Genomic DNA, 26,398 nt, shown 5'->3' with positions numbered 1-26,398 from the left:
GTCGAGAACGAGAACTCGACTTTTCTCTCGAGAGAGGAAAGTCCAAATCCGAGAATCTTCAACGACTCCGATCTCCGACGGCCATTCAGTCCGTCTCGACTCAATCTCTGGCCGTCGAAGATTACTGGAAAATTTCTCGTTTCGTTCTATCCGCGCGGCGTTAGGTAAACCCCTCCATGACGGCGTTGCTTTTCTTCCAAAGGTGAAAGTGTTAAGACGAGAACGAGGAAGAAAAGGAAGTCACGTCGGGGAGACTTAATCTCCGTTCGATCGGGTAGATCTCTAATCTGCTTTCGAACAGTGATTCACGACTTGGAAAGGGCGTCGGCTAACTTAAACAAATTAATTGGAATGCCGCAATCGGCTTTTTCTTCTCTGTAATCTCCCTTCTTGTCTTTTCTCTATCGCGCACTCGATGGCTTTTTGTCGTCGTCCTGCGAACAAATATCATAGAAATCATCGGTTTTTCTCCGCTTGGTGGAATAACGCGTCCAAGTGGTTGGTGTGCTGAGGTCATCGGCTTAGATCGTTAATCTTGCGATGGAAAAGATTGCTACGATGCTGGTAGAGAGAAACGAGATTGGACTGCTCGTCGATAGACTGCGTGCCAACGATCCAACCGCGTTCTCCCAAAAATCTAGCGGCGTGTGAATTAGGGTCGAGAGTGAAGGATCAAAGGACACGCCCAATTATTGGCTGTCGCAAACCTCGAGAGAGTAATGATGGGAAAAGTGCGTAAATCTATCCCTTGCTGGAAATCTTTTCCTTCCTGATTGTTCGTCGGTATACAAACAGGAAATCCAGACCGGAAAAGCGAAACTTTTGTCGTTTCCTTTTTTTCTTTTTTCGGCTGTAACGTACGTCCGAGAGAAAAACCGTTGATTAACCAAGAGAAAATTGAAATTGCGATGTTTCGATTTGTTTTCTCTCCACCTGTCGTGCCCGCATCACGCGAGTTTCGGGTTTTTACGATTCTCGTCTCTCGGTAAAGTTTGTTCAACTTTTTCACCGATGTAAACGGCACAGAGCGTTGGAAAATGCAAGAAAATAAAAGCGAAGAGAAATAAAGGAGAGCGAAAAGGAAGAAAATTTTTCAGAGAAAAAGACCGCGACGAAACTAGAACGTGGATACGTAATATTCCGGGATCGCGAAATAGAATGAAACGGAATAAAAATAAACGGCGACGGGGATTACAACGGAGCGATACGCGGAGCCGATATTATGCGGTATTTAAAACTCGATTATTGAAACGCTCGCAGGCCGAAACAGCAAATCCATTTACCCGATTCCATCGGACACAATGTTTTTCGTACACACGGTCAAACAAATCGTTAGTTATAATTCGAACGGTTACGCCGCCGCGTGGTTTACATACCGATCGCAAACAGAATTCCGATTTGTAATGTTGGAACCGGATCGAACGATCGTCGGCTGCATCAAACGAACGTTTAGACTGTTGGAAAATCGCGTCGTGATGCGTTCTAACGAATGAAAACAGGTAACGCGGTTATTGTAGCCAGGCTCCGGGCGAAAATATCAAACGGGCGTCGCTAACGGAACAGCGCAAATTTTCCATCTTTAAAGGGAATCTGTTCAATGCTTTACATACGCTCGCTCGTTCGCACGCGTCCTGGTTTGTCAGATTCGAAGATAATTATAACAATGGCGGAATTCCCATTTCTACACCAATTCGTGGCTGTGAATGACAAATTACTTATTACCATCGCTTCCGTGTTTCCCCGTGATCATCGGCAACGACTAAATTGCGACCCAAATTCTCCGGCCGACTAATTGAAACGGCTTCCTTTGAAATTTACCGTCGAATTTCCTTTGCAGAATTTGCCCCAGCTCGCCTCCTGCTCCCAATCCCCCAATAATATGACACGGACAAGGTAAACGTGAGCACAGCTCGATGCACGATCGGTAGCACATGCCACGCGACAAAGAACCGATAGTCGATCACGGCGTGTCGATAATGGGCCGTGTATTTGTGTGCTCGGTAGAGCGAGAAAAGCGTGGGTGGCGAGAAGAATCGGGCCGGTTAAACCAAACAGCAGAGAAAGAAAAGGAAAAAGGACGGAAGACGAATGAAGTACATTTCTAGTGGAATGTACTGTTTACGTACATCGTAACACGCTTTCGTGTTACCGACTTTGTACTTCGTCTCCTTCTTGCTACGCTCGAAATTCGGAATTTCACACTTCCGAGTATATTATTGTCTTTATTTATCGATATACGGCTGAAGTCTATTAATCTGCATAAGCTGAAGCCTGCGAAGTTAGACAGCATATGCTTCTTACGATCGCGGTTATACTCGATCGAACAAAAAATCCAGAAAATGCTTGGAGAAAGCGAAACTCTTGGAAATTGGAAATTTACGTTCCTAGGAAAATTTGTCTTCCTAAAGTAAATGGCTTAGGATTTATCGATCATTTTCTGCCGGATACGGGAGAAAGAATGACACCGCGAGAACCAGTTTCGGGTCGAAACGTGGCCACGTGACGTCGTTATAAAAGTACGGGCCTACAGATCCGTTCAGGATGGAACAAAGATTTTCCTGGCACGTGTACTTCATGAAGAAGATCGTATCGCGTATTATACAAGAAAATGAGGCCTCGTGGTAAAAAACGGTCGATGAGAGCTGCAGGTTCACGTGGCCCCGGCGACGAAATAACGAAAACGATCGATCAAGCACAGCTTCTCCGGTACGCTGGCTCTTTCGCAACTTCATGCGAAATATCGCAAAGTTGCAAAGACTGGCTATTACATTTGGCTTGATAAAAGTTTAAGAAAAAGGGAGTATCCTTTATATTTTCCCGATGGTATCGATGGCCGGCTCGATACCTCTGGGAGCAGTCGATACACAAAACGTTGCAAGTATTTTCACAGCTTCGCGATGTCGGACGTAGTATAGCTTTATTAAAGTAAGAATAAAAAGAGATCGTATCGCGTTCCCTGTTTCGTTCTCTTTCTCCTTTGGCCGCTTCTTTCATAAAGTCACGAAAGAAACTTTTCCAATCTCACCGTTACAAATACCAGGTTAATCTACAATTGCTCTTCCTTTTTACGCAGACGGAATTGCCCGGGAAAAGGAAGCGCAACTAGATTTTTTAGACCCTTGTACGTGCATTCCTTGTTGTATTCTCTTCTTGATACCTCTTTCAAAATTTTTGTTCTTTTCAAATGGAACGAACCGAATTGTAGGTTAGATTATTTAAAAGACGAGAATCCATTGTCTGGAAATCGAGATCGTTTCCACGTGCCACCTAAACAAAGCGAGATTTCTTTCGAAAAGGACGAGAAGCGGGGCAAAAAGAACGATAAAAAACAGTCTGGTGATCGATGGCCGTCGATTCAAGAATGCGTAGCATCCATAGCCGTTTCTTTTGAGGTGGCTCATTTCCTTCGCGAATTCTCTGTCGTTTTCTGCTCCGGCGAGTGGGCCGGGCTTGGGAATGTCGCTTAATTTTAGCGCCGCTAGAGAGAACGAATGGCGGTCTGTGATCTCTGCGGGACATATATTTTCAAGTCGACGGAACGCGTCGAGTGTGCGCCACTGAACCGCAACGCCACGCGTCTCCGATGTTATCGGTCTGGTCGCCGACTGGATATCATCGGAAAACTATAAAATTTACCTAGCACCGCTCAATCTTCCGTAGAATCCGCGAAACCACGGCGTAATTTATGCCATATGATTTATAACGTGTAGTTTACGAGTCCCGCCATTCTCGCGCTACCTCAAATCCTTTCAAACGACGGCTCGGAATGGAATCACGTGCGTTTGGCACGCCAAGAACGCTTAGACAAATATTCCATATAAAGCGGTGTATGACACACGTTTTGGAACGTAAATGCTCGTTACCGCGATACGATGAATTGCCTGAGAATTGCGCGGAAAACAAACTTACCTCCGACGATCCTTTTCAACGAGATGTTCAAAGAATAAGTTTATTCGGTTAACCAAGTGTTTACGCAGCGTTCCGCGTTGAATCGAGTTGTTAAGAAGGTCTTTGATTCGGCGGCAATGTAGTCGGAAACGCAATTGTTATCCGGTTAGGTGGTAAACGGCGGAACAAGTTGAAGTAGCGCGGCGTAAAGGGCGTCTGTGGTTGAGCGGGCCGAGAGAGAGGCGACGAGTGTCGCTCGAGGCGGACCGAAAAATTTGAATGCTCGTCGCAACAGCTGCACCGAGGAGCATCTGAAGGTGAGACAGAATGCCGAAAATGTTGGCCGCGTTAACGAGCACCCGGGGAGACGTCGACGACAAAACAATTCCGCGGGGAATGCGCCAGCCCTAACTTTATTTATCGGCCGGCCGAACGTAGCCGACGAGGATCTTGCGAGGCGTGTCCCGCGGACCGCGTATCAATCTCTCCGCCGCTGTCTTTGATCTGCTAAAATAGCCTGAGCCGTTGGCAGAGGTTTAACGCGCGGCGAGCACGGGGTCGACGGGGATTCAGCCGATTAAACCCGGCCACCACGGAAAACAGAAAAAAATACCTGAGACTCGCAAGGACCGTGCGTTGCGAATACGAGCGAAGTGAGACGAAGAGGACTACGTTACAAAATTTAGAAGATCGTCTGCTCGAACGTTTATTAAGAGACAGAGTGTCGCGAGTTTGCTGTATAATCGACGACTATTAGTATCAAGATAAGAAGAATAGAAAAGAAGGATCTCCGGTATAAATTATCGAGAAATAATTTTCCTCGTTTACCGATACACAGAGAATGGTTTATTTCGCGTGCTCGATCGAACAGTTCCTGATACCCTCGCAAGCCGCAAGCCAAAAGAATGAATCAGTCTACGACGGGGACAAAACCAACAGGGGCGGTGAGGGCGCGGCCAAGGAAGAATAAGAAGAAAGGATCGAGCGTGTTCTCGGTAACCGGCTTAGGTCGATGCAATTTTCGCAAGGATCCATTAAGGAGCTGGCTGCAATTAGTGGGTGCCTTAACAAGGCCATTGTCGCCCAAACCCTTCGCTGTCTTCCGCCAGGATTCCCTCTCGGCCCTTCTATTCGGGGACCACGCGATTTTACTTGCGGATTTAATTTGCCTTTTTCGTAGACACCCCCACCCGAACGAAACGTCCGTCAAAGGGGTGGCTGTGGACGAGCTTTCAGCCGGGATCCAATGGGTAGGATGGGTAGGGTTATCGGTCGAGCTATATCGAGTTTCATTAAGCGCATTGTGCGCCTGCTGGGGGTGGCTCGTCACACAGGGGTTGGAGGTGAATGTCGAAAAGGAACGGCGGGGGGAAAGGGCGTGGAAGGGTTGTCACGCCAACCAAATGACCTCTGCTGTGGGGGGGGCGAGGGGTGGAAAGACCCGATGCTCGTGGCAAGCGGTAATTTTCTCTGTTTACCCCATTGTTAACGTACCGTGGCCAGCCGTGTGCGACGGTGGCGCGATGTTGAATTAAAGGTATACCTGTGCAACGGTTGGGCCTGCATTTGCATGCGTTTACTCTAGCACCCTGCGTAAAGTGATCGTGCTAAGTCGACCTCTCCACGCCGTTATATCGTTCGATCATATTTTCGCTACACGATACAATTTCTGCAAATTCGAATTTATTAAATCGTCGTCATTATATCGCAATGGATTGCAGTGTATATTCGAAAATGTTGTATCGCGCATGCCTATCCTCGTCGAATTTAAAATACAAGCAAATGATGGTAACGAAGTAGAAATACGGAGTTGACGGTGCAAAGCGAATAGAAACGAGCAGAATATCGTAACGTGGCGATTCAGTTGACGAATCAGAGGCACGATCGTCGGAGCTGACGAACAAAGGGAACAAGCGGCGCGTGGCGATAGAGGTTTTTCAGAGATTTCACAACGTTTGTATAAAGCAAAGCAGATGAATCGCGGAGCGCATCGTGGGAAGAAATCTCGGTAATGGGTAAGGAGAGCGAAGTACCTGCTGCGTTACTCTCAATGATGATGGATCTACTTATATCGTGCTCCGCGTCCCGGAGTGGATCTCTGCTCCGTGTTAATGGGTGGTGCGCCATGAATGCAACGTTCCTTCAGTTGTCGTGCGCTTAGCGAACGCGTATCGCTCTAATTGTGAACGATAGTGCACCGTCGTCTGCATCGCTCTACTTGTCTACTTTGATAAATACCTCGGCAGATTCGCTGTATTAAATCGCGGAACCACGACCGGTCGTCTCGATAACGATAATCGATATCAGCTTAGCGCCGCTATTGCTCGATAAATAACGTAAACGTTCCTCTTAATTAATTCTTAGCCATCTCGAACGCGGGACAAACATGCGGCCGACCATTCTATTAACGAATAACAAGTGCACCTGGCGCGAATCACGCTAATAGAGAACGACGCCGCTAACAGAAAAGCTCTCTGACGCGATTAAAATAAACTCCACCTAATTGTGACAGGTGTTCGTTAAACTGACGTCAAGTTCCGAGAGATTAAACATCATCGCGGCTGAATTAACAAGCGGTCTGACGCGATAAAAATGAATAACAACGGCCGCGAGACCGTACGAACGAGCGACATTCGCTGGTATACGCCGCGCTGGTTGATTGTATCAATTAGAACTCGCCCTGAGCTTCTTTACACAATTAATCTTAACGCAAAGTTACTACCGCAAAACGAGCAGCACGTAATTGTCCGAATGACGAGTGAACAGCTCGAGAGACAATTATACGGGCTCACTGGTGCCGCACCTGAAAATGTTGCTTTTTCCACGAATTAAACGCGACCGAGTCGAGATAAAGAACGACGCACGGCATGTATGCCATAAAGAGAGCGAGGAAATGCGGAACAGATTTTACGACTGTGCTCTATTATCCAGCTAGATAGAAGGTGAACGACACACCCACGCCGAGCACATTCCTCGGCGAGCTCAATTAAAATCGCGCTTGCTTTTCTCCCACAATGTAAAATCTAATTTTATTTCGCGATAGAACAATTTCCACCGTAAATCCTTCTCCTTTCTGCTAAATGGGCTTCTTGCGCGACAACCCTACGGTTTGTTCGAATATATTTGCAAATGACCGGATAGCTGGGGAAAAAAGCCGACGACACGCACGTTTAGCTATCATGGAAGAACGCACCACGCCATGCTGAGTCAGGATGTCTCTCGTGGCGATGGGAGCTGACCGCGGCTGGTGGCGTTAATGGATTTGACAAGATTGAATTATAGGCCGCTTCGTCGCCGGCAATACGCTCGAAAAGGGATCAGGCATCGGTTCGCACATATCGGCGGCCCATTCGAAAGTAATGGACCGATCCTGGAGGGAAAGATTCGGCGGACACGCGACCGCTGTCGATAATTGCTCGGTGTCGAAAATTCCACGTCGATATTTCGATGAAACGTGGAAAAGCTCTGGAACCCGAGGGGGGACTGTAATGTAACCAAGCACTTTATTGTCAGAGATTTCCTCCGTTCGAAAGGGATCGACTTTACGCGATCACGATTCCCATCTCAATGGAATTTTTCAAGTTCCCCGGCTTGTCGAACCGAAATTTACGGAGTCGAAGCATCGCTTGAAAATACGTTTAGATATAAATCAAGTGATTCCTGACGCGCTATATTAGCTTGCTGCTTAATGGAGAAGAAATTATTTCTTAGGAGCATCTGGATCAAGATGAAACGCACCCAAGGAAATTAGAACCTTTCTCGGTAATTAGGAAGGCCGCGTGCAATTTCTCAACGAGACAGAAGGTAAAGGCACTTGCTTAAGAGAATGAGAGCCGAAGCACGACATTCAGTAGCAGTATTTCAGTTACTTTCATTAGAGTCTCGCCTCCGCGAAAGGCGTTGGGAGATCGGCCAGAAGAGAGGCACTCTGACCTCAATTGGTCTCAAACAATTTGCCTGTTGAATTAGTCTTGCCAGAGTTCTGCTTGGTAAGGCCTCGATACCATATGCGTGCATTTCGGCTGCATCCAGACCTTGCCGATGTAATTTTCCTATTGCATTAAATTCTCGAGTAACTCGTGTCGCCGTTGTCGCTGAATCGCCACACAGGTTGAACGAACGAAAATTATCGGCTCGTTGCATCTTAAACGAGGAAGTTAGCGTATCACGGCAGCCGACTTCCTCGCAATTCCTCGACAGAAAAGGAAAAAACATCGTAGCAAATAAGATGATACTAGGAGCGTAATTGAATCGTCGTTGAAGACGCATCACGACAATGCCACCGGAGGAGATTGGCACCGTTAGCGCTGTATCGCTTCGCGGCATGCGGGTAGAAGCTTATTATTGTTTGATTAACAACCCCAGGAGTTTGTGATATTTCATAAGCAAGCAAAGGGTTGCACAACGAGATTGGATGGCAAATGTACACACGTACATATACAGCCGCCGGCCTAAGCGCAACGCTAGACGTTTGCGAATTTCCATCCCTATTTCTCTCTTAACGTACGAGTACGTAAACGTAACGCATACCATCCCACCAAAGGTACACAGACTTCCGTCCTATTTTTGCCTGTATCACTGGCAATTTCCCGCGATTTACCACGTCCCTCTTTTCCTAACATTAATTTCGATCAAATTCGAACGAAACGAGGTTACGTTTCGACTATAGATTATAAAGTTCGTTGCTAGAGTATAAATTTTCCTGTTGACTTCCTGTTCGCTACTTTTTTCCCCGAATACGCTTCGTGTAACGCAGTAATCGATTTTTGTACGCCAACTAGGCGCAGTATAAACAAACGGTCAATGTTGTAACCAATTGTAAGTAGAACATGTAAACGAATAAACACGAAAATATCAATAAACAACTTCGAAATGTAAACAAACAAAGCTTAGAATGGCAATTCTCAACTGTTGTCAAATCAATTCTACAATGTAGGCAAACGAATAAACTCAAAATATGAGCAATCGTGTTAAGATATGTGTAAATGGATCTTTCGAATCCGTAGTTGCGGCATACGAAATATGTAACGTCGGTCGGTATGTTACATGTCTATGCACAGAGTAGTGTAAAAGACTAAATGGAAAATCGTACGATAACGGCGGTTGCACGATGTGTATTAAATAAAATCTTTGAATCCCGTGCGAAAATTGAAACTAGAAACCGTAGAGTGGAAACCATAGCGTTGCCACTGCTTTAGGCGTTTTCCTTTTCAACGACTGTAAAGTTAAGCGAGATGTTACCGAGGTCTGGCGCTGGATTTCGCTGGTTGTTACTAGCTTCGCTCGAAAAGACCTCGTTTCCTAGCTACTTCGCTCTCGAACGTTTCTATATTCCTAGGAAAGTTGCGCCATACTTGAGCTCGCAAAAATCCTGCCAGTACACACAGCTACCACGGCTGTTTCTTCGTGTTCCATCCGGCTTCAATACCATTTTCGAGAGTCCTCCACGATTTCTTTCCCTTCCTGGTCCGTTTCCATATCTAGGGCACTCCGTCGTGAATCGCGACAGTGCATCGACCTCGCAACATCAAACCCGCCACGAGGCTCGATCTCCCGTGTTTCTCTTCGGTCGAGCACCCAGACTCTTGAATCTTGGACATTAACGCTTGGCAATTTTGTCTCGCCACTTGACTACTTTTACGTGACGCTTAAAGAGTTTACACGCCGGTGTAACCTTAAAAGTCCTCGGTATACATCTTCACGTTCGCATTTGCGCGATACTGAATAATCCATAAACGTCAGACCGTGACATTCTTACGGTTGTTTTCAATTTTGAACTCTCGTGTTCCAATACTCGTGCAGTTAACGTTGAGAGAGGTACGAATAGATCCGATAAAAGCTTCTCTAATCGCGTTGACGTTGCACGGTTTGTCGCAATAATTCACTTTCTGATAGCCAGAGGGGTTTGTGAATCACGAAGTACATTCGCGGAATGATACGGTTGAAGAAACCGAGTTCACAGATTTAGGGGAAGCACAGGTATTGTTAACCAACCGGTGGATACATTAATTCTACCTTCTTTCCCTTCAAACGAAACCATTGGTCCCTTTAGGGGAGTATGTTGACACGAATTAAATACCAGTGAGTGACCCGCGACACGGTCGTTTTCTACACTTTGTGCCACAATCTGGACGCTTGGGAGCAGCGAATCGTTATTTTGCCAGTTTAACGAAATAATTATAAAAGCCTTTGAGGATGCTCACCGGCTACGAACACATAAAACCGTTGATAGACCTATACTCGAAAGTGATAAAATGTGATTCTCTTGCATTTCTACAGCCTCGTTTTCATCCAGAAACCTTTAGATCGCACCAACGATAACAAGTTGTATATTTTGCGATTTTGTGACTGCAATAGAAATCGGGAATGAACGTCTCGTCATAAATGTATCGCGTATACGAGAAACAAAAATAGTTTTGACACATCGTTAACCGTTGACTGAGCGCGCACGCCATGTAAAAGCTCATACGTATTGCGACTTATAAGAAGCAGATTGGCAACGAGCCAGAAACTATGCGGTCGATGGTTGCTTTCAAATTTATGTTTCTGTAATATCCGCCATACTTTGGCTCCTTACCCTGTGTTCGAATGGTCTTTTTGTTCGTTCGCAGACCACCCCAGGTAAATTGACGTTTCGCGAAAGAAAGTTGCACGGCAAAGAACGACGTATTTCGTGGAACACGAATCGCGTTTACATTGTCGATGAAACATCGATAGAGAATTTCCACTTAATCCTTTTACGCCGCGTCGACGTCCGTCATCAATAAAATTGCGCAGATTTTTCATAATATTCGACAGTGAAAAGTATAAACACCTGGCAAGTTTCTCCCTATCGACAAACGGAAATCTGAGAAATGGAGTTACACCGTTTCTCGATCTCGAGTCGTTAAATATCATTGGAAAAGTAGGTCGTGTCGCGAGAATAAGAAGAATCGCTTGCTTCTTAGAAAATAGAATTTCTGTGGAAAAGCCATATCGGTTCTCGAGAGGCAAAAGGTATATCGAATTCGCAGCGATAACGAGTCGTCGATAAAATAAATTTGACGTTACAATTTATCGATACGTTCTCGTCCTTTCGTCATTTCTTCCTGCCCCTCCCTTGCCCGTTTCTTAACACAGGCTGAATACAGTCGACGCGAAAACCTTCACGGTGCCGCAAACTTCGGCAAAGAAGTACGCGGCTACATGCACACGATCGACTTCCTCATAATATTATAGAATCTCGAGGGCAGGTAACGAACCAAGTACTTGTCCCATAAGTAAATCAGTGTAACAAGCCGGTCTATCCACCGTTCGAGCGGAAGCTCGCAACGCTTCGAGCCGGAACGAAGAAACCTCGAACTTCTTTCATCACGCCTCAGCGAGTTCCTGCAATTCGATTTAAGGGTCGATCCCGTTTGAATCACGGCTCCGACGACAAACGAAATCTGGGCCGATGACGAATTTAGAATTTCAAGTGCCACACTGACTCTACAATCTGAATACTTATGACACCGCAGAGATTTTATAAGGTATTACGATCACGGTAAATAATACTCTCTCGAATCAAGCTCTTGAAATGAAAAGCTGTACCATTTACGATCGATACCTATGTAACGATACCATAAAAGGATACTAGAGGTTCTAACGATTCAAGATTAATCGCGAGATTAATCGCATAGCCTCATGTGGCCTTTTGAAAAGTTTGCCAGGACTGCAGGACGAGCTCGATACCCTTCGGAGTGATAAGAATAGAGCCGCAGAGAAAATCGAAGGAAAGACGAAGGCGAGGTTGAAATAAAATGTGAGGCCATAACTATCCGGCTCCGTATATCTTTCGGCAACGTTATCTATCCCGGTGGTTAAGCCAGACGCAGACATAACGCCCTTCCTTGGTCGTTGGTCGGCTTAATCCGCAAATCCCAGGGACATGTCCCGATCCATTGGCCCGGATATCCTAGAACGGCGGTAAGTAAAGATCCGAACCCTTTCCCTCTTCCCTGTTGATATAACCTTGACTCGTCGCCTGGCGCCAGACTGCGAAAATAAGGTGATCGAGATCGGTGCGCCTTCGCTTGTAACCAAAGGACCATTTAAATCTATCGAGTTGAGTAATTTACGAAGACATCGCTTTGATCCAATTTCAAGGGGTGCATCCCGCGTGGATCTTTACCCTTTTAGCGCCACCGTTTAAGAATTTGCGTCAAATTTATCAAAGGTTATTCGCCTGGTAGGAGCAGCACGAATGCTCTGTACGCTCGCGATCTATTTCGCGATCTAATTTAAGTCACCCCGTTGACTTGGCGTTACTTACGACCGTTAATAATTGCCGTTACAACGTCCAGAATAGATCATCACCGTTTTGTGGGGTAAAAGAGTTCGACGCGACAACGCAACGAAACTTTCTGTCGGATCAACGCTATATGTGATAGCGCTTGGTAGCGAAAAATATTTCAAGTTATATTTATTGAGATATGTGTAGTTTTGTGTACTACAGATTAGCCGCGTAGTAATGACACACATATATGAGTATGAGTGTGTTGGAGTGTGTGCGTGCACAGCGTCTCGTAAAACAGACGAATACAACTGTTCTGTTGGCAGTGTGGTATAGAAAATGACGAGGGAAAGAAAGCGCTGAGACGCGTGCAAATATGTATCGACGAAGATCTTGTAAATCACATATTAAATAAGCCTGAAACTATTTTGATATCAATTGTAAGTGTATACATATAAAGTATTCCTATACATTTATTTCGGCGATTAAGATGCATAATTTTCAACAATATTTGATACAAATTATCTGTTTCGTTCGGCGCTGTTTTGCGATTCACTTGTACCTCTGAAGAATACACCAATGTACGTAAAAGTCGGGAAACTCGATTCGAAATGTAATTTCAATGACGGGGAACGCTTCCTCTTAAACGTCAGGAATACCTTATCAAGCAGGAGAACTGCTCCGACGAAACGACGCTTCTACAGTATATTCGACCTAATAACTTTCGATTGCGAATGCAAAAGACCTATAAGCACTCGTGGCATGTACTTACCGTAACCGAGCAAGTTTACCGCATGTGCGAAGTTTCTCGATCGATATTATCAGGAAACTTGTCGATGAAATTAATTGATGCTAATACCGTAAAGAGAGCCACGTCATGGTTATTAGCTGGAGAAGTCGCCCTAATGGCATACTTTGAAGCACTTGAACCGCCAGTCGCCGCCAGTAAGATATATTTTAGTCTCATTCCTCATTCTCTGTGCGTCGCATTCCGGCGAGCTAAGTACCCGGACAAAATCTAGCGAACGCTAGTTCTAAGCCTGTCGTTTAAAAATCCCGATTTTCGACCCTCTACGATCGTTCTACCTTCGTACCTACCAACTAGCTAACGGTTTTTCGTAAATAATCGGTGGATGAATAGAAAAAAAATTCACGAAAGAAACGAAATTCGAATCAGGAGATTAAGTGGCAGTTTAAACCGCTTTTACCGAACGATGTCATTTCTTTGCAACACCCGAGCTAATCTGCATAATAATATCGGCGGCGATTAAAAACGTCTACGTGTATCCGCAGGGGCTGTAAATTAATATTCCAGTGAACTTGAGCAAGTGGCTGGAAATACTCTCTCGGACGCGGCAAGAAACTCGCTAAGTCCCGAGGGTTTCATTAAGATATTTCGACCGAGCAAACGAGCCTTGCTTATTAGAGTTTTCGGCATTAATTAGTATACGACAGAGACGAACTTTGAGCGCCATTTGTTTCGCGTAACAGCCCCTCGTTACTTTTCGCTTCGAGTCGTGCAAACGCGTGTCATTATCCGCCATTACCAACGACTTTCTTCCCGACGTTAAAAAGCATACTTAACGAGCGTGACTTAACACCGTCGCCTTTCCTATACGATGGCCCTGTACACAGACGGAAATATTATCAGAGCAACGTTGAGTTTTGTTAAAACGAAAGCCTTCGGAAATCCTTGGAGTTTCTTCGAGCCAGAGCCGAGTTCAGTCAGTCGGCGAATCGATGGCTTTAATTAAGGAAACGTCTTACAACGGGATGGCTAGGTGTGGCTAGGTTAATGCCCTAATGTATACGCCACCTACATATGCCTGTATTCATATTCGTACATGCACGCGACACGAGATTACACTCACAAAGGACGCCGCAGAACCGACGCATTTCGAGCTGTTCGCAATGCTCCTTACAGCAATCGACTTAGCAGGAATAGTGCTTTCCATCGTGGCATACTCCGCCGATTCGCGCTATCTGCAACGGTAACTTCTCCTACAATCTCAATCGCGATGTAATCCTCCGAGCGTGAACGCGAAGCGGTAAGAAAAGGAAAATTCGGCAAGGGAAAGGAAAAAAAGAGAATAAACGGAGTTTTGTGAAATGAATTGCTTATCGACCAACACCTCGCGGTGGCCTATAAAAGTCAGCCAGGTCCTATCTATCCACCGTACAATCTCCCGTTGCCTGGAGGCTCTTACATCGGTTTTCGATCGTAAAACTATTCCGCGCTAGATTTCCTGATTTTATTTACGCTCCGTAAATTGAATCGTCCTTTTTTTTTTTAGCACTGACAAAGGATCGTGTAAATTCGTTTACATACGTACAGGTGAATCGCTGTGTATTTAGATCGATGGAAACACGACCATTCGCTGGCTGTCTAGCGATAGCAAGGTACGATTTTATCGACTCTATCTACGTAGGAACATCGCCTTCAGTGACGTTATTCGACACTCAAATTCAGGTTTCCACGGAATCGAGTCCGAGAGCGATTTAATCGACATCGACGGCAGGCAGCCGATCAGGACGAAGCCAAGCAGCGAAATTGGCCTGCATCGGGGGCGATCAACAACGGTGCGTGAACGACGTTGTACACGCATTTGACACGCACACCAAGGGGTCCCGTGACGTGTCGTACCGCCTTGTTTCCCACGAGTCTGTTGGAGGAACGGGGGCAGCGTTTGAGGAAGGACGGAGAGATCCTGAGAGAAACACATCGAGAGAGAGAGAGAGAGAGAGAGAGAGTAATCCGCTTAGCTCGTCCGCGCGCATGCTATGCAACGTCTCTCTTACATTAGAGAGAAGCACCACGAGAGTGCATGTAACATGACCGGAGATATCGAGGATGGAAATAGAGAAGTCCAGTGCGGCGGAAAATCGTGGAACATCGTGATTTGCACGCGTGTCATACGCCTCTCAGAGACGATGATTCATCCAGAATACAGAGCAAGCTAATTTCTAGAGATTATGACGCTTGGAAAGATCTCGTCTGTGGATAATTACGATAATTGCCCTTAAAGGTGCGGCTTCTCTCTTTGCTGATTTTCAATCGGTGCGATGTAGCTACATATACGTACGTACATGCACGGTGTGTATCAAAGGAGGAGAAATGGTTACATTGGCTTCGTTCCAGTTGTCGCAATTTTGTATCGTACGCTGCCGGACTAGTGGCGAATTTTTTTTTCTTTTTTTTTTTTTTACCGTGTATTTAAGTCAAGGGAATGATGACCAAAGGGTTATCGAGGGGCCGCGTTATTAGTGGACTCAATATCCTGAATCCAGTCCGATACCTTCGGGGTATTCCACGCAGTTTGACGCCGGATATGAACGACCGATGTCACGTCACTGACAACGATAGATACGTTACAGGCCGTATTTCGACTATTTTGATATCTGTCAGTCGGCACGCCGGAGATCTGACACCTGTCGAAATTAATCGAGCATAGCGAACACGATCGATGAGAAATTTCTTCGAGTAGAAACGATTTCCAAAACGTAGTACACCGTGTGTTTTAACATTCAGCCTTGGCATACCAATTTTCCGATCGAATTTATGTATCCGTATCTCGGGAGAAAAGAAATATGATAGCATAACACCGGGTAAAGGTACACAAAGAAGCAAAATATCGAGCGAGCTACATCATACGCTATCAGTGATAGGTTAAGACTCACGTTCGGACCACATTGTTCAGGTGTTTGCTTCTGATAAGCTAGGTTATATGTTTGCAAATATGTATAACCAAAAAGAACAATTTGTAATGAATCAAAGACAATTTCATCGTTCCTATATTCAAATAACTCTACAACGTTGTTTCTAAATGCATATCTCTCGGATTTGTCGCCATTGTCGTGGCGCTAGGTGCAAACGCCATTAAATCGTATTGTTCTTTTGTGCTATGTATATTTGACGTACAATACACAATCGCGACGCATAATACTGTATATAATTATTCCGTACTCATCTCAATAAAACAGACGTCTCGAAATCACGATGCATTACAGTATTACACGATACCACGAACAATTACAAAGTGATCATCAAACACTGTATTATATTGTACGTAACTGTGTATCTACATGGGAGTACGCATGCGACGCACCTGCGATCCGTAGAAGAGAGTTGGTAGCAACGCGAGAACGCAGGAACTCGTGTTTTCCGTTCCATCCATGTTATATTCAACTGCTCACAAAGGTTACGATGGATCGTAAATACATTTATGCCGCTGCGTGCTCACACAACCGTTCAACCACGTTCGTTTATATACACGCACACTATCTAATGTTTCACAGTTCGACTACACGGGACACGGTATTCTAAACATACGGATCGCGTAAACATACTTCGACGTCTCAATTAAACTTAAGCTTCGCTACACGAGCGCGCGTCAATCGTGCACGATTTCACTGGAAACCGTGGTGGAAGTAAGAGTCGCGAAAGTCGACTCGAAGCCCTTCGAGTCGTAATTCACGCCATCTCTCGTCCTAAAAAATAACGATTCGTCGTTTAGTTCGATAATAGTTTCGCGCTTTCTACCACCGTAATCGCGTAATTAATTTAACAGATGGGAAATAAGTATGTGCGACGTATAAATAAGAGTGACCACGACAAACGAGGCGGATGGAAAGCATTCCACGGACGGCGTAGTGGCGTAGGAAATGAATAAACATCAACATTACGGTGAGTTTTGTGATTTTATTGTTCGCAGCTTTTCTGCCACCATGATGCATATGGCGTCATGCTCGTTTTCGAACGTAGCTGCTTTTATCTCACGATTCAATTCTATATCTGACCTATAAACCCATAATTAGACTTCGTGTGCACAATTGCACGTTAAAATAAACATGACTTTTTATCGTACATAATTGTACGTTTCTCATTTACTTGTTTACCTTCCCTGGGAAATGGCTCTCTGGAAACAGTTCGATATTTATCCGTTTTCATTAAGTTGTATTAATTAATTTCCATCTGCAAGAGGAACGGGAGTAAAGGGAAGGGGCTGAAGAGAGAGATGGAGTTGATATCAAAGTTCAGGATTGCTATATTCCACTTCCCTTGTACCCGATGTGAAATCTATTTCGCCATAATTATACAATACTACGATAGCGTATATATATCGTTTAATTTCTCGTAAGAAACAGTCTTGAGTCGGTTTGACTCTCGAGTAAAGAATTAACATGAAAAATACAAATTACGTGCATATGTATATACATATACGTAACACCGACTGTGTATCCGATAAAAGTAATGGCGGTATTCCATTGAGCGTAATTCCGACGGTAAATACTAGGTGGGAAGTCAACGATTGCGCGATAGTCGTGATATCTGCCACTAGACTTTCATCCTCTGTTCGATGTACACGAAAACGAGCGCGGGTAATGGATCCATTCGTGGCATGTAATTCGAGTGTTTCGCATTATCCACTGCAAACTCGTGTTCGTGTACATCAGCACGAACTGCATTCGGTGCAATGGGCCGCAACGTGCAACACAGCCTGCGCCAATGCATTGATCTTGAATCGGTAAACTGACTGGAACTGGTCATGAATTCCCATGATTCCGCGTCGATACGTTTTATCGTACGTAGAAATTGTTTTCGCTAGCTAACGACCGTCCGTCATGAAATTTCTGTGCTCGTAAGAAAAGCCATAGGGTGAATACCGAAGGGGGCTGATTTGCATGAAAATGTTCCGTTCATGATAGCTCTATGACCCGTATGTATAACGTATAAATGCGAAATTACGACCAACTGTATTTTATGACCCCAAAAAAAAAAAAAAAAAATTCCATAAAACTCGCTCACGTTTCTGTTATTGGATTATTTGATTTTTTAATTTGCAACGAACCACTGTATGAAATTTGTTCTCGATATTTCAAAAAATATCGATGGTCAATCTTAAAAACGTATAAAATTTCCATACGTTCTGATTGTATTCATATCGTGCAAATGAAGTCTATAATCGTAGTATAATTCGGAATACATTTTTCTTAAAACGGTAATTTCCCAACGTTCGATTCGATGTTTAGAAATTACCTGCATATCTAAGGGATGCTAGCAATTACCCCGCGCAACTATAATATGCCTTGTATGTATGTAATTGCTCCGGGAAGCGAGAAAGTGAATATGTCCGCAGACGTGTAACATTTAGAGATTACCTGGGTGGCCTTAATAATTGGCTAAAGGCATCTTATAACGCTATATATTACGTGTAATCGCTAAAACGTTATTACTGGAAAGTGCTTGAAATATCAATTTTCCACAACCTCCTCGTATCGAAGATTGATTAAATTTAAAAATTACACTTATATATAATGTATACAAAGGTTAATGAAACATAATGAAACTCAAATTTACTTCCATTTGAGATCTAACATGAAAAACCTAACGATAAAATGTTTTTGATTAGAAAAGGCGGAGGAGCTTGGTGAAATCGAAGGACATTAAAGTCAGACTAAAGCGAAGCGTGGAAAATTAATCCCTTGCGCAATTGCGCCGTAAAATGGCTGGAGATTGCGTTTGTCTGTCGTAAGGGGAAGGTGCAAATCCGCGTGGGAGATGCTCGCAGGTTCGGAATCGCGCAACCGTGCTTTCGCTCACGCACGCGAACATAACGCACCCCTGGTCTCGCGCCGTCGTAGAATTTGCATATTTATGACTGTTTATAATGTATAATTGACGGGAATCCGCATACCATCGGGCTAAAGCTACTGGGCTGAAGGCTACACTGCCTTCTGCGAGCCGCCAAATCAGATTACCGGCTTTGCATTTTGGCTCGACCTCGGTCACCACCACCACCGACCGCGACCTTTCCCCGTCTCTCACATCCTCTTTCTCTTGCTCTCCCTTTCATCCAAAACTCGGTCTCGCGACTAACGCATTTTTCCCCTGAATATTCTTCGGTCCCTGTTTGCCAATTGGCGCGAGGGCCAAACCACCGCTGATTTCTTTTTTTCTTTTTGCAACTTGGTCGCCGGTTGAGGGTGCAATTAAAACCGACGCGGCGTGGCGCGTGCACGGAAGTGGTTAAGGTCTTGACAGAGCCAGGTCGCTTTTTCACCTGTCAAGTGCCTCATGGACAGACGTGAATTTTACAGCCACGCAATTATGCAAGAAGAGGAACCGCGCGATGCCCAGCTGCCACTCGCGACTCGTCAACGCGCGCGAGCACAGCCTTCACGCTCTTAAACGTGATTATCAGGACGATGAATTATTCAGGAAGCTGTCGTATAATTGTTTGTTGTACCTCGTCGAGGTAGAAGACTCGTCGAAATCTTGGACGTTGCATCGTGTTAATTTATTTTCGACCTCGTGTTTCGTGAATGAAGATGTGGCTCTTTGTTGTTGCGCTGGTCAATCTTGATAATGTCCGTCCAATCCGGAGGTGGACGCACCTTCGTACTGTCCTCCAATCAGCTTATCCGGATAAAGCGTTGCGACAAGCGGCTCCGACAAATTCACGCGTGACGTTAGATCACCGTCCGACATCTCTTCTAACACAATTGCTCTTACCATTTCACGGTTTCCTGCGTTGCGGTTTAACTCTGGATTCTCTTTGACGTTTCTCGAACGTTGCATTCTCCGCATTAGATCCTCGCGTGCCAGCAAAAAGCTTAATCCATCTGCAAAGGAATCTTTGTTTTTGCAAGTTCGTTTTCAGCTCCATTCGCAGCGCTCGAGAATCCGGATAAAGCTGCTATCGTTCTTCGCGTGGAGCTCGCGAACCAAGCTCTAAAATACACGCGATTTCGCCATTGCTGACGCGAATTTCGCGAGTAGGAATCAAAGTTGCTCGTCTTATTTCACACTTACTACAAGCGAACTACAGTACAAAAATACTACGTCTCCTTTAGTTCGAGGCGCACAACGTTCTTGATAAAAGGTCGCAGGCAGCTAATTTTCTCGTTAACGAGAACGACTGTTTCGTACGCGTGAAGAACGAGCTTACGCGCCGTTCTCTTTGCAATTTCTGCACTACGACCACTGTAAAGTAGCTTACATCGTGTCCGCGCTCGAAAACTTTAGCTACGTAACCTCTGACATCACCTACTTTGCTAAAGCGCTTTCTGGCCAACCAATTTCTGCTACCTCATCCTCTACCGCGTTTCGCGGTCTCTTCCATTGCGCCACAGTTTGCTGGCAACCTGAAAAATTTTTGCACTCGTATCTGTAGCGCTTGTTCTGGCTTTCACAGCTAAGAGTGTGTATTTTTAAGCGAACGTGTTTCCGGCGATACTTTCAAGTTTTCGCAACTACCTATCAAACACGGCGCTTAGATTTTGAATAATTTATCGTTGCAAATGTGGTGTTTGAAATTTTGTCTACGAGGCTGAGGTTTGCTCCGCGTGAAAATCCATCGCTACGAAAATAAATGCTACGAGACAAAGATTGGTAGAACTACAATGGATGCAAAATTGATCATTCAAATGCGTCAAGACGAAGAACGCCGAGTATTTCGTGCGACTCTCTCTATTCAAAGGTAATAAAACGGATAATAAAATACAGAATGGCCAGAGGTAGTTGATGGTATAACAAATTTTCATGGCTAATGCCAGCACGCGCCCAAGAGTGTGTTAAAAGTGAGAGGTGTAAATTTCTACATCGAGAAACACGCATAAATGTTGGAGCATACAAAGAGGAGCGAATGAAATGGACGTGTACGTTATGCCGAGAACAAAACTTTTGACGGTCGAAATCGTTTAACAAACATTTCGCGATAATGGAATTTCATAGCCGATTCATCGTCAGTGCGTTGCAGCGGTGAATTTTTTTGTACTTTTGTTTCAATGAAAATTAATGGATAACGCGTACGATTCGACGATCCTGAAAATGAGCATAAATTTCACGACATTATACATGTAGCAACCGCCGCACGTTCCGCGGATGCAATTCACCGCATAGAATCGCGGCGTAAGCTTGTGCAATCGGAAAAAGCGTGCGTTAAAGAGGAAACGCGTGCGGAATGGCAACGAAAAAGGGGAAACATGCGAATTGAATAGCTGGCCGAAGCCATGCGTGATATAACGTGGCGACGAGGTCCGAACGGGACACGACAAATGGCTCGCCATTTGCGAAATAACGCATCGATAAACCTGCTGGCAAAACGAACGTCAGAATCGTTTCCTCTAGCCGTTTCAGCTTCGCCTCGGCTTCGAATTCGCCGTCGATTCATTTGAATAGGAGGGTGTGGTCACATCTTTCGAGCAAGAAAATGCTCGGCATTTCGTATTCATCCATAAAGACCATGACTTCCCAATGAGAAGCGCTCTTTCCGGAAACGCTCTTGAACTTTCATCGATCGTCGACCCCTTGCCATTATGTGAACGATTTCCTCGAGTTTTGCTTTCTGCCAATAACTCCAATGGACCACCGAAAATTTCCCCAACCTTTTCCGGTGACATAGTCCGAGCTCACGTCGAGAAAATCTTTGCTTCTTCGCCCTTCTTCGCCCTTCTTTGTCCTTCTTCGCTATCTCCTCCCTCGCGGTAACGTCGAAGTCTCAGGAAAATTTTCCAGCATAGCCCTCTTTGTTCCGGGAGGTCTTTGTCCAGCCAATGGAAATATTGGCCGCCAACCAAATTGCGTGGCTCTTCGTGTCGCATTCGGCAGTACGAAGGGAAGGAGTGGTACAGGGAATCGAAAGAGTGCTGCACGCTAGCGAATTTGAAAGAGAACGAGAGAGGAAGAGAGGGTGGCAACGGGTGAGAGAGTCAGGCTGCGATACGGTGAGAAGGAAGAGAAGGGTGAAGGTTGCACGAGGTAGACATGGGCGTGCCAGGCACTGTTTGGTCTCCAGAGAGAATAGAGAGGGTGCAAGAGGGTCTGGTTGCCGGAGAGTGACTGGATAGATCGGCGTCAAAGAGGGAGGCTGATGTATATGCATGCTACTCCTGGGTCAACGGGATGGCCCGAATTACCATAAACACGCTAGATAGTAGGCTAACTGCCGCTGTACCTCTTCATCCTTGCCCATTCTCCACCCTCTCTGGCCGTCTACCTCTTTCGATTCATCAAACTCCGTCACGAATTTCTGCACTCTCATTGTTTACTATCGAGACAAGTTTCGCGTTTTCATAGCCTAGCACGCTGTTTATCCCTTTTACGACACGTTGCCCTCCATTGCGTACACCTTTTTCATTATCTCGCTAACTTCTGACAACATTTCCATTTCAATTTTAGAAAAGTTTCCGTTACATTTACCGAGAGAGCAGTCGCAGCATTTTAATGCTCGTGTTCGTCTCATCGTCGACTCGTACCTATAGAAAAGTTAAATATTTATAAACGTACAACTCGCGAAATTGTCAGGTTATTACAGCTTCCAAATTACAGACTTCGATTATATATTCTATCTGCCGAGTTTCACGATCATCCGACTCTCACACTGGTAGCCTCTATTTATCGACCTTTGCCGTAGCAGATTACAGGGATCTGTCTCCTTGGTGTTTCTCTCAGTATGCCGGGCAAAGGGCAAGGACAGCCTTTAACGTGCCGTCAGCTTTATTCGTTCCACGGCCGCGTTTGATCGATTCTTCCGTTCGAAGTCTCAAACACCTAGTCCAAGTTGTTCTTTGAACCCTCCACTGACCTGTAATGGAAGAGAAGATCCGGTTCTTGGACCGTGGACTTTTTCATGGTTCGTGGCTGATATCGAATTTAATATTCGCTTCGTTTGCGCTGTCGCGTATTAAAAGCAGGATCAAGTGGCAAACGTCAGAAATCGACAAGCTGTTTTACACGTAAAAGAAGGAAACTCTGACGGACAAGAAAATTCCGTGAACGCAAATTCGAGAAAGTAGAGGATAAGACAACGTTCCAATGGACGCGTTGTTCGCGAAACGCTGGAACGAACTGAATCTGCATTGGATCTGGCCGCAAAGTTTATTAGTAGAACCGTCCGAAGTTGTCTGTTACTTTCACCTTGCAGTTGCACGTCGTTGAACGCACAAATCACCCGGCGCCACACTCGATCGGTTACTTTCCCACAGGAATCACCGATCGAACGCTCGCGAAACAGATAACACGATTTGAGACTACTCGGAACCGCAGAGAATTCGTTCGTTCTCCACTTGGCAACTCTGGTTCTCTACAAAACCAAGTTGCACGACGCGGTCACTTTTTTTTTATCCCTTTCCTCTTTACGATTTATTCGATCGAGTTCACGTAAATCTCGTCGACGAAAATGCCGAACGATATTATTAGGAATAATTCCGCGATATTATGGCGCTTCTTCGACAAAGCAATTAGCCCGAGGATCGATAAACGCTGTATCCGGCGCGATGCCAGTGACTCGTGTGTCATTCGAGCTTTTGCGGGCGGAAAAGATAGTCGCTTTGTAATTCGTATTGCCGTTGAACGCGTTTAATACAGAGGATGAAGCAAAGCGGAACCATTAAAAGGGTAGTTGAAATGGCAGAGCAAACTTGCCAAACGTTCATTATCTATTCGCGAGTTGCTTCGGTCTTGTGTTGTCCAGAAATCGTTTCCCAGCTAAACCGATCGCGGCGTCGTATTAAAAACGCGTTCAAGGTCCTTGGTGAATTCTTTTGTTTCGCGATTAACTAGTGACTAATTAAAGAGAGCGTAAGCAAGCAATCGCCAGTGATTACATCTTTCCCGCGTATCTCGAGAAAACGAAGACGGAAATTTCGCAAGGAAAAGTCCAAGGTCTCGACGGCGCTCTCGAATGTTAGTTCGACTCTTGGCGGAAAAGCGCGAGCAGCGAAGCGTGTAGAAAGCGTTTCAACGATGCCTGGCGTTCACCAGATTCTCGGCTGGGTCAGGAAGGGAACTCTAAGGAATGCAATTTTCCTCGGATGTACTTTGTGCTTTCCGTCGTTTTCACGATGAACTTTCTCGTCAAGGCCGATTACCAAGATACCGAGGCCACGATCGATATTGCGTTCGCGAAACGGCCACATTCTTGCACGGTCAATTTCGATGATCTATCGACCGATCCTTGCCCTTAACAAATTTCATCCAGCTCCCTTATTTATTACCCGAATTCGCGAGCGAGAAGAACAGTTAAATGAAGAACGATTCACAACGTGAACAATCGTTCACAGTACACTTGTGCTTTAGTAGCCGTGAATAGTCTCGCAAGGGATCTTCGGAATTCAAAACGGCGAGAATTTCATTCCACAGTCTCGTTTCATAAAATTTCACGTTCACGGACGTCTTCGATGGGCTCCCAGAAGGACACTCGAATCGCGACACCTTGAATTGAATATTAAATCAACGCGCACGACAAAGCGCGACGAACTTGGTATTATTTTTACCGAGAGATCAGGGTGTTTCCCATCTCTTACTTTCGCGCGAGAATTAGCGCGAAAGAAGATGCGCTACCGAGATGAAGTTATTATTGGTAGAATTATTTTAGATTAAACTAAGGGAATAAAAGCTCGGCAGGTCTAGGTAGGGCGAAGAAACGAGAGGAGTAAGCTTGAAAGACAGGAAACTCGGAAAAGCAGACAACGAGGAGGCAGACAAAGAGTCTGAGACAGAGCCTACCCGGATAAAACCGCGGCCCCCTGCGCATATTCTCCGGACGAGTACGACGAAGAACGAAAGACGAGAAAAAGAAACGAAACGGCGTGCGACGGAAATCTGATATCCGCGGGGGTGGCAAGACTTTTTAAAGTTATTTAAATTAAATAGACTGTTGGGAAGGTGGAAAAGGCACGAGGGAGGGAGGAGAGAGGAAAAAAAAAAGAAATGAGAGCAAGGAAACGTGGAGGGTGAGATAAGGGTTGATTGTAAAGAGGGTAAAGGTCGAGGCGAAGAGAGAAGAAACCCCGTCGGTATTGATAGCGACAACACCCCCGGATAAAATATAACGCGCGTCTCAGCGGAGGGAATTAAAAGGTGTTTCTGCCCCCTTTTAACGGCCTCGCCATCGTCCTCCGACTCGAATACGCAAAAAGCCAGACCCCTTCGAGGTCGATGCCGGAAGAGGGTTCTTCTTCCCATTGAACGCCGCTGTCGGCTATCTCGGTTCTCTGTTCAGTCTTCCAGGATGGAAGAGAACAACAGATAATAACTCCCTTTATACTTCTTAGCTGGTACATCCTTGGGAAACGCGAACACCCATCAACGTTCACGAAATTACGATCTCTTTGGCCCTATTTCGATACTTGACGAGTCGTGGCTTTGTTCGGTTCGTAGATACCATACTTCAACTGTATTAGAAGTCAGGATTGATTTTCGCGAGACCTTTGTATCTCGCCCTGCACGATCCGTTGTACGTCCCTCGTGCGACTAATCGATTTCACCGCGTCCATTACACGCCGCTGGTGTACAGACTTCGTTTCGTATGCCTGGGATTCTCGAGCCGCCGACAGAGTTCGTAAACTGGTGTATGCTTAGCGATCCGAGTAACCTGATGGATCGATCATCCATTTCCACCCACTCCATCCCTCTGTCGGCGTAAATAGGATGGTATTAAGTTCCCAATAAAAGTGGGAGCGATTCGAGAACGGCGTAATTCAACGTAGATCTCGAGCTGCTCTCTAGAGGCTAGGCCTCGCCCCAATCCGTAGAGTTCCAGTTACACCAAAGTTTCGGCGGCAATAATGGACGCTGTCGGCCCGAAACTTCGAGTATTGTTTTATCGCTTTTAATACTCACCCTTCGGATAACGCAGAGCAGGTACCTATCGCCTCGTCCGACTTCCATTTCCACAGCCCTTTCCGCTCTTCGTCCTTGCCAACCTCGCTCTAATCCCTACCCTGTCTTTTTCTATGGCGGTGCTCCGCGATAAGTGATTTCGTATGCACGAAAGCGGCCCGAGGTTCCCTTAATTTTAACGCTCGTAAAACCCGACCCGTGACTCACGATTGCTCCGACAAGCAGGCAATTTTTCGGACCGACTTCTTACACGTTACCCACTCGGCTTACTTGATGAGCAGTCGTTCGTGTACTAATTTTTCGCCAGACAATTTATTCCGTCTCTCCGGAGGTGTCGCGACTGTGTTCTAACAAAACTGATCGTTAAGACAATCAATGCGGGACGGAAGAGCGAAACAGTGACGCTTCCTCTGAGCTCGTTCGAATTCGAGCGAAGAAGTAATTAAAGTTGGCTTTCCTAATTAACGTTGCAGTATCCACCGTCGTTTCTCCGTAGCATCGTTCCTAATTGCGCATTGCAGCACACGGCTCGATATGAGCAGCGACCTGACGAGGAAGGCAAGTGAGACGAAAGGAGGACGATAAATCAGGTGTAGCGATCAGCCAGCAGCGTGACGAAAACCAGTCGCTGT

At 45.4% G+C, this 26,398-nt stretch overlaps 1 protein-coding gene across 5 annotated transcripts in view; it reads left to right on the top strand.

Moving 5' to 3' along the window:
• The window catches only part of LOC126871886 (uncharacterized), a 229,329-nt gene that overhangs the window by 43,245 nt on the left and 159,686 nt on the right, over window positions 1-26,398 (top strand). The gene's annotated exons all lie outside the window — the stretch shown is intronic.

This window comes from Bombus huntii, chromosome 12 (assembly GCF_024542735.1).
Source record: "Bombus huntii isolate Logan2020A chromosome 12, iyBomHunt1.1, whole genome shotgun sequence".
Taxonomy (NCBI): Eukaryota; Metazoa; Arthropoda; class Insecta; order Hymenoptera; family Apidae; genus Bombus; species Bombus huntii.
The sequence above is the reverse complement of the archived record's forward strand: the minus strand, read 5'-3'. Positions and strand labels throughout refer to the sequence as shown.